The 11492-nt window shown below is 34.7% G+C and overlaps 1 long non-coding RNA gene across 1 annotated transcript; it reads left to right on the plus strand.

Moving 5' to 3' along the window:
• Window positions 1-6482: 6482 nt before the first annotated feature.
• On the plus strand, window positions 6483-10937 carry LOC150096835 (uncharacterized). Its single transcript, XR_016549800.1, has 2 exons — window positions 6483-6641; window positions 10408-10937. It is a non-coding gene; the product is annotated as an uncharacterized LOC150096835 (long non-coding RNA).
• The last annotated feature ends 555 nt before the right edge of the window (window positions 10938-11492 follow it).

The following is an 11492-nucleotide window of genomic DNA, read 5'->3' on the forward strand; positions in this document are numbered from 1 at the left end:
CTAATACCGAGAGTTCTATGCATTTTAAAATCCAACTATGAAGCACCGAATCAAATGCTTTTTTATAATCTATCCAAGCCATATGAAGATTGTTTTTTCAACGTTTGCAATTTTTAAGAATCATTTTATCAATCAGCAATTGGTTTTTTGTGCCTCTTGAATTTTTGATGCTACCTTTTTGTTCAATTGGGAAAAGAGAATTTGCTTTAAGATAGCTGTTTATTTTATCAGCTAGTATGTCTGTGAGTCTTAAAAGTTGTTGGCAGGCAGGTTATTGGTCGGAAGTTTTCTAGGTTTGGACCTTTTTCTTTATCCTTTATGATTAAAAATGTTTTCCCTGCTGTGAGCCACTCTTCTTTGCACTTTCCTTCTAAAACATTACAAAATTGGTTAGCAAGTCTTTCGTGTAAGCCTGTTAGATATTTCAACCAGTAGCCATGTAATTCATCCTTCCCGGGTGTTGACTAATTTTTTTATTTTTTTAGCTTGCTTTTGAACCATTGCAGTTGTTATTTTCAGTTGGTCCATTTTTCGTACTTGGGATTCGTTCGTAATTTGTTCAATCCACTTTGCCTTGTTATTTTGCCTTTTAGGGTTGTCCCATAGGTTTTTCCAAAATTTAAGTGTATTTTCGTTCTCTGGTATTTGTATTTATATTTTCTTTAAGATTATCATTCCTACAGCAATCAATTTTCTTGTAAAATTGGTGCTGATTTGCGCGAAACATCGAATTTTGCTTGTACTGGTCAATGCGTGCACTGCATCTTCTTATTTTAGCCGCAACTACAACTATTTGTTGTTTCAGTTCTTCTAATACTTCATCAATAGGTCGTGTTCCAGTATTATATCTCTTTATGAGGTTATTTCGGATTTTGGTGTTTTTCAGCTTCTTTTGTGTTGTTGACAATGAACCTCGAAAATCGAAGTTTTCGATTAGAATCGATAGTCGGCCGGAAGTTACGGTAGTTACCGTAACTTCCGGCCGACATAACGAGGGTATGAAGGCCTGTGGCAAGTGTCTAATTTGCGCCCCCCAACTCAAAAATGAGAAAAATGTTATACGTTTTGCGCCCCAAACCTAGTTGCGCCCGCGGAGGACGCCTCTTTCGCTACGCCCTCTTTACGGCACTGGTTACCGAAGCGGAACTTCTATGTGAATAAGCATACAAACTAACGTTCTCTACGCAAGTAGAGTCGCACTTTTACAACGTGGGTGAGTGAGGCTAACGTGTTTCGTGGAAGTTTCACCAGTTTTATGCGATCCATAGTAAAATAACACAATATTTATCTACCGCTCCCGCAACTAAAATGTTAAAACTCAAGAACTGTAAGTGTAATGATTGTGATGGGGCAAAAACAGATCCGATGGACAGCGATACAAAAACTGGAGGGATAAAACACGTGGCTGCTAATAAAAGTTGCTACAACGACGAGCAAAGACACACAAGAAGATCTGCCCGACTGTTGGTGGAGAATGAAAACATCGGCTGTAAAATATGTAAGGAAGTCGCAAGTTTGGGAGTAGATAGGAATAAGCAAGGTATGAATATTTCAAAGCCATGGGCAAATATTCAAATTTCTCATTGTGGTAGGAATAAAAAAAGAGTAAATGATTGCACAACGTAAAAAAATTCATGATCATACGAACAGTTCAGCTCACATTGCTGCCGCTGAAATTATAGAATCTGCAAAAGAACGAAAACTGGAGGTAGCTTATTCAAAAGCATTTGAAGATGAGAAAGAAGTCACTTGTAGAATCTTCAGAACAGCATATAAAGTTGCAAAGAAAACCCATGCTTTCAATGACTTTGAATCAGAAATTGACCTCCAAGAATTGAACGGCAGTGACATGGGTCGAATTCTATATTCTACAAATGCTTGTATGAATATAACAAATCATATTGGAAACTGAAATAAAAAAAAATCCTTTTTAAAAAAAAATAATAGAGTCAAACTGTGAGATTTCCCTTTTGATTGACGAAAGCACCCCTATGAGGCAGTTGGCATCATTAATAATGTATGTATGCACAATGCTACTTGATATGGAGCAACACGCCAATATTTTTATTAAGATTGCAGAGTTGAAAAATGTATCCGCACAAGGTATGTTCCATAGCTTGATGAATACCCTTAATGAATTGGGGTTTCATGATGATTATTTGAAGAAAACTCTTGTTGCCATTGTCTGTGATGGAGCAGCTGAGATGTTGGGTATGAAGAAAGGAGTAGTGGCTTTGATTAAGGAACGCTATTGCTCACATTTTGGTTTGGCATTGTGAAAAAGACTTCCCAGAACAAATCAACCACTTCAAGTCATTTCTTGACAAACTTTACTCTCTCTCTCTATCACCAGTCACCCAAAAATGTCAGAGAACTAGGCAAAGTAGCTGAAGATCTTGACAAGGTGATCTTCAAAATTGGAAGAGTTTTAAGTACACGTTGGGTTGCTTCTAGTTTTAGAAGTGTTTCCGTGGTGTGGAAAGATTATGAAGCATTTGTGGCTCATTTTACAGCAGCAAAACAAAATGAAGACAGAGACAAGTCTGGAAGAGTAATGTATGAAGGTCTTTTAAAGAAAATAACAAGTGTTGATTTTGATTTGGATCGTGGATTGATGTGTGATGCTCTCCAAGAATTGTCACAACTTAGTGTTGAACTGTCAGCAAGGGATATTACACTCTACAAAGCTCATAACAGATTCGGCTATTTGAAGACAGGAAAGTCAATGGCGGCCTTTTTATCGTGAAGCTTTCCAAGCAGTTGAAAATCTGAACTTTAAAGGAGTGACTTTGTAGAAGAGGGTAACCAGTCGATCAACAGCGTGACTTTTCCCAGATGAACCTGATTATCACACCGAAAAGAGCTTCTCTTCAAATGAAGTCCGTGAATATACTGATGTTCATCAAACTGTTTGGGCCTCCTCTGCCTGTTTTGTTTTTCAACCCTTACCTTAAGTCAATTCCTGGTTCCTGAAAGGGAGACATCTAGCAACAAACACTAAAAGTAAGGAACGAACTCGTGAAGATGGCAACACCAGTGTGATGAGCACAATTTGGAAGCTATTGTGAAAATTAAGGTATTTTTAAAAGTTTTTTCATCTTTGCTTTAATGTTTTATTTCCATTTGCTATATAGAATATCCATTTGTCAAAAGTAAAAGAACGAGGGCTTCAAAGGCCTGGTATGTTTCGATTTTTTTGTTTTATGAGATGAGATGGTAGAGTTCCGGTAAACTAATATTTAGAAAAAAAGCCCTATATATTAAATCAATTTTATTTTCTCTTAGGGAAGTAGCAAATAACATTGGTATACTTAGAAAATTTAGTTAGAACTATCGTATTATCTTACAGAATTTGTGCAGATTATAATATAAAGTGAGTTTGTTAAAATATTATTATTAGTAATGCTAGTTAAGGAGTTGAGGACGTGTTCTGTCATTCTATTTCACCAACTTTGAAGGCGGAAGAGAGTGAAGTTACCGTAAACTATTTATTAGGTTTAGGCCTTTAAATGGACGGAGTTTAGGCGTGGGATGTTGTAATTTCTTAGATTTGTGGAGTGCACGTGGGTGCTATCTGATATATCAACCATGTCGATTCATTATCAGAGAGCATAAAACTGTAATATTTTACATGCATTTTAAATTTGTGGCAGGTTATTGAGTTGGTGGCTACGAGAAGCTCTTTCACAAGCGCACAGAATAATAATAATAATAATAATAATAATAATAATGTAATTTTTTAAATATCAATATCATTGTTTATTATTATACAGCGCATTTAGATATATACAATTCTGTATATATCTAAATGCGCTGAGTTAGTGAGTTAATAAAAATAACTTTGAAATTACAAATTCGTTTTTTTTTACTGTTAGGCCGAGAACTTTTCAGACCACCCTTGTATGTTAAATATAAGGTGAGAAAGACAGCTCCTTGTGGTACTCCACAGGTTAAAGGTACCTCTTTGCTGCGCGCTGATCCTCTACGTGTGATGTGCTTTTTGCTGTATGCTTTTGAACCATAGGACCCGTTCACCAATTCCGATATGTGTTAGTTTGTTCAACAAGGTTTTGTGTGTTAATGTGTCAAACGCTTTTGTAAGGTCAATAAACACAACCCATACTATTCTGTTTTTATCTAATGCAGCGTTTATCAGGCCTGTGAAATCTTCCAGGAGTGTTGCTGTTCCTTTATTATTATTATTATTTTTTTTGAAAACTATATTGTGTTTGGGGATGATTCGGAATTTCGCAATGCATGTGGAGAGTTTACCACACAAACTGTGCTCCATGATTGCGTTGATTACAGACAATGTGGGGATGGGTCTGTAATTGCTTATATAATGTTTCCTTTTTCTTATATCCTTATAAGGACTGGCTTAAAGGGGCGAAGCAAGAATACTTTTCATCTTCTCCATTATCTGTAGAGGACAGTGTAGGGATAAGGTGTTATTGAGCTATTAAAGCTCTGATCATGGCAAGAGGGTAAAAGCAATAGCCGAGCCTTAGTTAGAAATTCATTGGCTACAGCATTGCCATCCATTGATCATTTTGTGAGTTCAACGTATCTCATCATTGGCCTGTGGAGTAAGATAGGCTGAGATTCAGCAGATAGTAGTAGAGGAGATAAAGATAGAGTGCATAGTAGTAGAGTAGATAAAAGAGGCCTCAGCTGACCTGTTTTAGCTGTTGACCCCCCCAGGGGTGCTTCTAAAACGGTCGTTGATTTTTCACTTTTAAAAGGAAAAAAAAGGAGAGACTAAGCAAATTTAACAAGTGTAAATAAATCTAAAGACTATGTGGAAGACAATTCTATAGAGGAATGAGTTTGCCGAGCAAACCCAGAACAGTATAACCAGGAAAAAAAAGGGAGATGACCTGGCCCGGAAGACCCCGCCCTGAAAAGGGCTTGAGACCACCTCGATGTTGGCCTTCGCAGTCCGGGTTTGTTCAGGTCAACCCCAACCTGGGGACAGAAAAACTTTCAACTGTGAAAGGACTAGACATACCTGTGGGTTAAACGCTGATCAGGAAGGAAGATCGAGATAGCGTCGACACCTACAACTTGAAGGTGTTATAGGTGCAGACACAACCGGATTCCCCCCCTTTATGATCTGGCAAATGGTTGGTGGGTCGCACCATCTCTTCAGGAAGGTGCGACCCACCTTCTCTTTTCCCCGTAAGTACCTTTCCTGCTCCAGGAAGCGGCGGAGGTAGGCTGAGAGACAGTTGTTAACACGGAGATAGATGCGATCCTCCTCGTTAAGAAGGTGTTTTTTCCTGATTTTCCAAATGTGGTGTTTAATCACATTTATTAGGAAAATCAGGTGTTTCTTGTTTTTGGTTACTGGGGGAGGAAACTGTAGCAAAACTACTTCGGCGAATGTGAGCGCTGGGATCGCAAGCACCTCAGCCAGTCTGTGCCAAACACTCTGTGCTGGCGGGCAGTGAAAGAAGAGGTGCCCTACGGTTTCTACCGCGCCGCAGGCTTCGCAGAAGGGGTTGCACGGTCGCGAGCTGTAGGCCGATTTTACCAGTTTCACCTGGAATCTGCCGTAGGTGATTCTCCAGGCTAAGTCCCGGTGAAATGGTTGTCCCCAGCTGTTTTTTAGGTTGGTGAACAGCACCTCTTTGTTTGTGCCCAGATCGAGCTTTTCCCAGTCAAAGTTGTCAAAAATTTTCCAGTACAGCTTGTTTGGGCTGAGCTGAAGCACTCGAACTCCATCCGTTGCCATTTTTTTGAAAAGTTTGCATATTTTGTAGTACCACTCTGGAACCGTCTCCGCACGTGGCTAGTGGTCCCGAAGTAGGGTAGGAAAAGGGTATTAATTATTACACCTTTTCTTGTTTCCTTATTATCCTTATAAGGACTGGCTTAAAGGGGCGAAGCAAGAATGCTTTTCATATTCCCCGTTATCTGTAGAGGACAGTGTAGGGATAAGGTGTTATTGAGCTATTAAAGCTCTGATCATGGCAGGAGGGTAACAGCAATAGCCGAACCTCAGTTAGAACTTCATTGGCTACAGCATTGCCATCCATTACCCTCCAAGGGTATTGGATTGAATGTGTTTCCTTTTACGTGTCTTGATCAGAATATAAATTCACTCATACACGCCAATTTTTACTGGATAAAATTAAAATCATTTAAATTAGTGATTTTCTAGAAATATTTAAAGATTTTAATATGTGTTATTAAGAATAATTAATTCATTTACTTTTTTAGAAGAATAATTTAAAAATTAAAAAATAAAATAAAACAAAAAAAAGTCAAAATACTTTTAACAAATACATCTCTTCAAAAGAGATATTTGAAGAAATATTATCTAAATGAGTACCAAAGTCTCACGAAAAGTACTTTGTTCTTTAGGGAAGTCACTAGCGTCTTATTTTTCCAGGAAGAAAGAGAAACGATCATATTTTCAGTAATTCACAGCGCAGAAGTACTTATCAGTAGCAGTGAAAGTGACCTTTCACATTCGATGAAGTGTTGTCATGTGATAGCAGTGTAAGATTTTAGTAAAAACATTGATATGTGTGTGAGCCATTAACAACGGCTTAGCTATCAACACGAAAAGAAGCAACGTGCCTTGAAACTGTCTGCCTCTTAGCCTAGTACCCAACGCTTGCAACATGACGTTTTGGGTAGGTTTCTGCTAAATCCACTTGGTTTTCTTTATTGTAGAATAAAATCAAAAAATGTTCATTCCTAAATATGTATATAGTTAGGATAATTTTCTTCAAAAGGTGTATTATATTTCTGAGCCTTATTATTATAATTGTTTTAATATTACAAAATAATTAACAATTTTCGATATAAAACCTCACATTTTAAAGTATTTTAAATAAGAAATTCAAATTTAATTTGCCGTGTTTTATAACTTTTAATATTGATACCTATCTTTTAATATCTGTAACGAATACGGTGAGTGATTGTTTATATTGTATCATAAAAACTAAAATAAAAATGGAATTCACGTGCGTGTGTACGCTGGCACTTATATACGTGTTTACGCACAATATATTAAATATGTTTTCACTATATAATAATACAATTTGAAATTTTTACCATGAACCATCAACTAATTTCGTAATTATTTTTTTTTAAATTCGTATTTATTTATTTATTTTTAAATCTCATAATTTTCATATCATTCTAAATATAAGGTGTAAATATTTTCTTTAATTAATCTCCTCTAATTTTCTTAAAACTTAACATTAAATTTTTGATTTAATAGTAGCATTTTAGATACATGAAAGTATTAAAATCATTTATATTAATAATTTAAATAAAAAACAGTTTAATTGAATATTTCTAAGATCGGGATGCAAAGGAAATGATTCAAGGCAGAGAACGCTACTACTTTTATTTGGATACCAGCAGCTTCATATATAACAACAGTTTGAAAAGTAGTCACTAGATGGAAACACCAGACACTTGAGATAATTTATAGCTGCACAAAAAATTAAATCAGGCACATAACACGACCAGTCTCCACATGTGAATATAACTGATAAAACGTAACTTTCATTTTAATGTTATTTATTTAACTTTTCACCATAAATTCGTTACATTTGAATATGTTCAATAAATACCCTATTATTCATAACATAGAACTCGAAGACAACATTTCAATTACTTTAAAATATTAAAAAAAAGGGCGTTTTTATAACCTTGTTTAGCTCTTAAAAAGTGCTCGATTTTGGGGTCAAAAATTATAATTTTATATATAAATGGATAGTTTCAGTTTTGGGCACATTCTTCAACCGATCTGAATTTATTTTTATCCACATAGTAGATTATCGTTAAATTTTTTTATCATTCAGATGAAAGATTTTTCATTTTAAGGTATTAAACCTTAGCAATTTCTTAGAATAAATAATGTGGAATTAAGGTTTTTTTTTTTAATTAGACATGTTTCGTCGTCAATTATCTGACAGCATCAGAGAACATACAGAAAGATTTGAACATATTAACAACATTTTTTTATTATTATTATTATTTTAAATGAAAGAAATATATAACATAAATAGCTAGTCACGAGTGTCATAGTATATATCATGCACAGTCTGAGCATGATGTATATAAGTCTGTAGGTTGTTGGTTTCTGTTTCGAGGTGCCGTGTGAACAAATCACTTCAGAGATCTTGACGACCCACGCAGGATACAAGTAATGTTTCCCCTATAATTAATTTCTGGAGAAGCACGAGTTGTTTTTATCTACTGTACTGGTTTTCAGTCGTTTGCGACTGTAGGTGACTTTGTAGGCATTGCCTACAAAATATTCCTAAATTTTTTCACAGGATAGTTCACCATTGCTTCCCCCTCCCTCCAATTTTATCCCGGCTCGGTACCGGTATATGGCATGGACATATTCATAGCTGTAATCAACGTGTGTTTACCGGGACAGTTTTCCTGTTCTTGGGGTACAGGAAAACCGGGTTTCCGGGTAAAAAAAAACCCACCCTCAGCATGAGACCGGTTAATTCACTTTTAGTCGAAAGAGACTAGATAAAGCACGTCACTAACGGGAAACGAACACAGATCTTTCCCACCAAAGGGCTTCGTCTATACTAACTGAGCTACCGAGGCTCTTCGTTTTTATCAGAGAATAAGAATTTGTTTAATAACCTTTTCAAATATTCATTTTGAAGGAATTGCTTGAATAAGATGTGTGGTTAAAGTGCTGAGATGTTATTTTACGTTCTATGCTATTTCTTCTGATGTTACTGTCAGCTAATTGTCTGCGAAACATGTCGAAGCTTGTCTAATTGTTTAAAAAAATAAGCCTACGAGATTCATCCTCAATATTGATTTCTGTAACCCTAGTCCTCTTAAGTTATCACATCAAGTATGTATAGACTGGACAGGGAGACTATACACTCGATGGCAGATATTTTGCAGCCAGAATGGCTGTATATTTCTCATATATATTGATTAACGTAAGTATTTATTAATTATCTTTATACACCTACTGAAAGTTGGGTAGTAAAATAAATATTAATAAAAAGAAAACATTAATACGATTTATTAAATTAATGCAATATTTTAATAAAACATAATGCTTTATTATTGTTACGTGACACCACCAAAGAGTCGAAAGTAGTGACTGTGGGTGGTCACTACACACCACACGACTCACTGTCCACACTACAAACTGCATCCCAATCCACCATGTATCGTACACTAATAGGATTTTGTTGTCTGTACATGGCGTGTGTTCTCTGGTCGATTTGCTTGTATGTGGAATGACAATCTCGAATTTCGGGAGTAGAAAATTCTGCTATCGCCGCATGTTGACTCATAACAGAAGATAAATTCTGATCACATCTTCACAAGATAAAGCCATTAAAGATTCCTAAGCTTAAGAGAAGAATCAAACTCAATATATTTATTCCTTTAGCAATTTTTAAGATAACGTTACATTAATTAAAAATAATATTTTGATATGCTCCATTAACTTCGTTTGCATTAACTAGTAGTCATATTATTAATTAAAACATCATATTAATCAAAAATAATACTTAAATATGTATTTAACTAATCATTAGTCATTTTTTACATTTGAGTCTTACATGCAAGAGGTTGTAGTAGGACGCGCTAAGGATTTTTCTATTTTTTACATCATCTGGAAATTCTGCTGTGAGACCAAACATAAAAAGGTTTTCATGCTACTTCAGTCCTCCAGTCAGCAGGACGTTGCTCTCACACCGGTTGACGAAATCATCTTCTGCTTAAAGTCAGTAACAAACATCCCTGCCCATGGAAGGATTAGAACCATCAGCTCGTTGGCTTTAGCAAATTGCGTTTTTTTAATTCTTTACTATTGATTCATAACTGTAATTTGCTTAATAAAGCTAATAAATATAATAATTTAGTTACATAGGCAAAGTGGATATTAAAAATCCCACATTATTTCAAAGCCGAATGTTTGTAGATATGAAAGTTGCCATAATAAATTTAGTTTAATCCTTTATCCAAGTGTGAGCAAACAAAGTTTGCACCTGAAAATATCTTCAGGGCTGGGGTAAGGTAGTACAACACGGGGCAACTCGTAGCAAAGGTGGAGCAAGGTACCATCACTCCTATCCTAGTATCTCCCATAATGCAAAACACACCTCCTTGCGGATATGCATAATGTTATGCATTAAGGGAAGGGCCACTACCCAGACTAGTTTCGATTTATTTTTTTATTTTTTTTTAATAATACTATTTTAGGTTTTCATAAAAATATTCCAAAAAATTAAGAAAACAGAAGCATTTAAAAATATATTTCATATAAATTTAGGAATTGTCTTTAAAATTCATTCTAATAACAGATTATAATTTTACTGCTTTACGTTTACATACAATTTTAAAACACTCGAAATAATTTCATTTATTGAAGTGTTTGTAATTTTTTTTTTTTAGTTGCTACTAATACTTACTCTTCTACCCCAACACCTGTCACTTCCCCAACCTCATATGGAACAAGGTGTCGAAAGAATTCTGTTACTAGAAAGATTTGGGAGGTCCCCTCAAGATCCACCGTCACTGTTAGTTTCTGAACAGGGAAAAGAAATAGCCGAAATGGCCAAGAAGTCGCGTGAAAAAGTGATCGAAGAAGTAGGGAAAACAATCAGTAGTATGTTTTCCCAGATGTCTCCTGGAGAACCCAGTACACGAAGATAATAAAATGCAATATTCCAAATTAACACTTTTCTTAAACGTGTAATATATTACTGCTATGTGTTATGTTATAATTGTAATATGATAATTTTCTAAATAAATGTAACTAATTTTGAAGTAATTCACTGTTTTAGTAAATAGATTTTTATTTTGATAGATAATAGCTGCATAGACTTGTAAGCATTTTGTGTAATTTCTTCTCTCTCTCCCATGTTTTAATCTATTTGTAAGTATACGTAACTCCTGTTTAATAAAGTTGTGTTTGTTGCTAATGATCTGTTCACTTATTTGATTTATACCAAAGTAATTTATTATTAAAAATAAAGGATATTAAAGATCCATCGTCTTTTTTTTTTCAGTCAAGTAAAATGATTGTATATTATATAATTTTCAGTATAGCATTTGGCTTACGGTAACCGGTAGTTTGATTTTTTTTAAGCGAAAAGACCATTCTTCGGCCTTTTCACTGGTGACATAACTTTTAATACACGTAACTTCATCGAATTGTTCGCCGCCATTTATATTTAAGTTTTTTAATTAAAAAAAAATCAGCTAACGCCTATGTTGTTCCCGTATAGGGAGTAGGCGGGGCCGTTTACCCTATATGGTGAGTTACAATGCATAAATATTTTTCTTACTACCATTTTTTTCTTTCAAATCAACATTAAAATCAATTTAATAATTAATTTTACACTGAAGAATATTATACATTTATATATAAATAAAACAAAATATTATTTATAAAATTATAAATAATTATTTATCAAATATTATATATTATTATAAATTAATTAATAGATTTTCTATTAATTTTTCCCCTACTATAA

Source organism: Typopeltis vanoorti, chromosome 18, assembly GCF_054136105.1.
Source record: "Typopeltis vanoorti isolate ZY-2024b chromosome 18, IOZ_Tvanoo_1.0, whole genome shotgun sequence".
Lineage (NCBI taxonomy): Eukaryota > Metazoa > Arthropoda > Arachnida > Uropygi > Thelyphonidae > Typopeltis > Typopeltis vanoorti.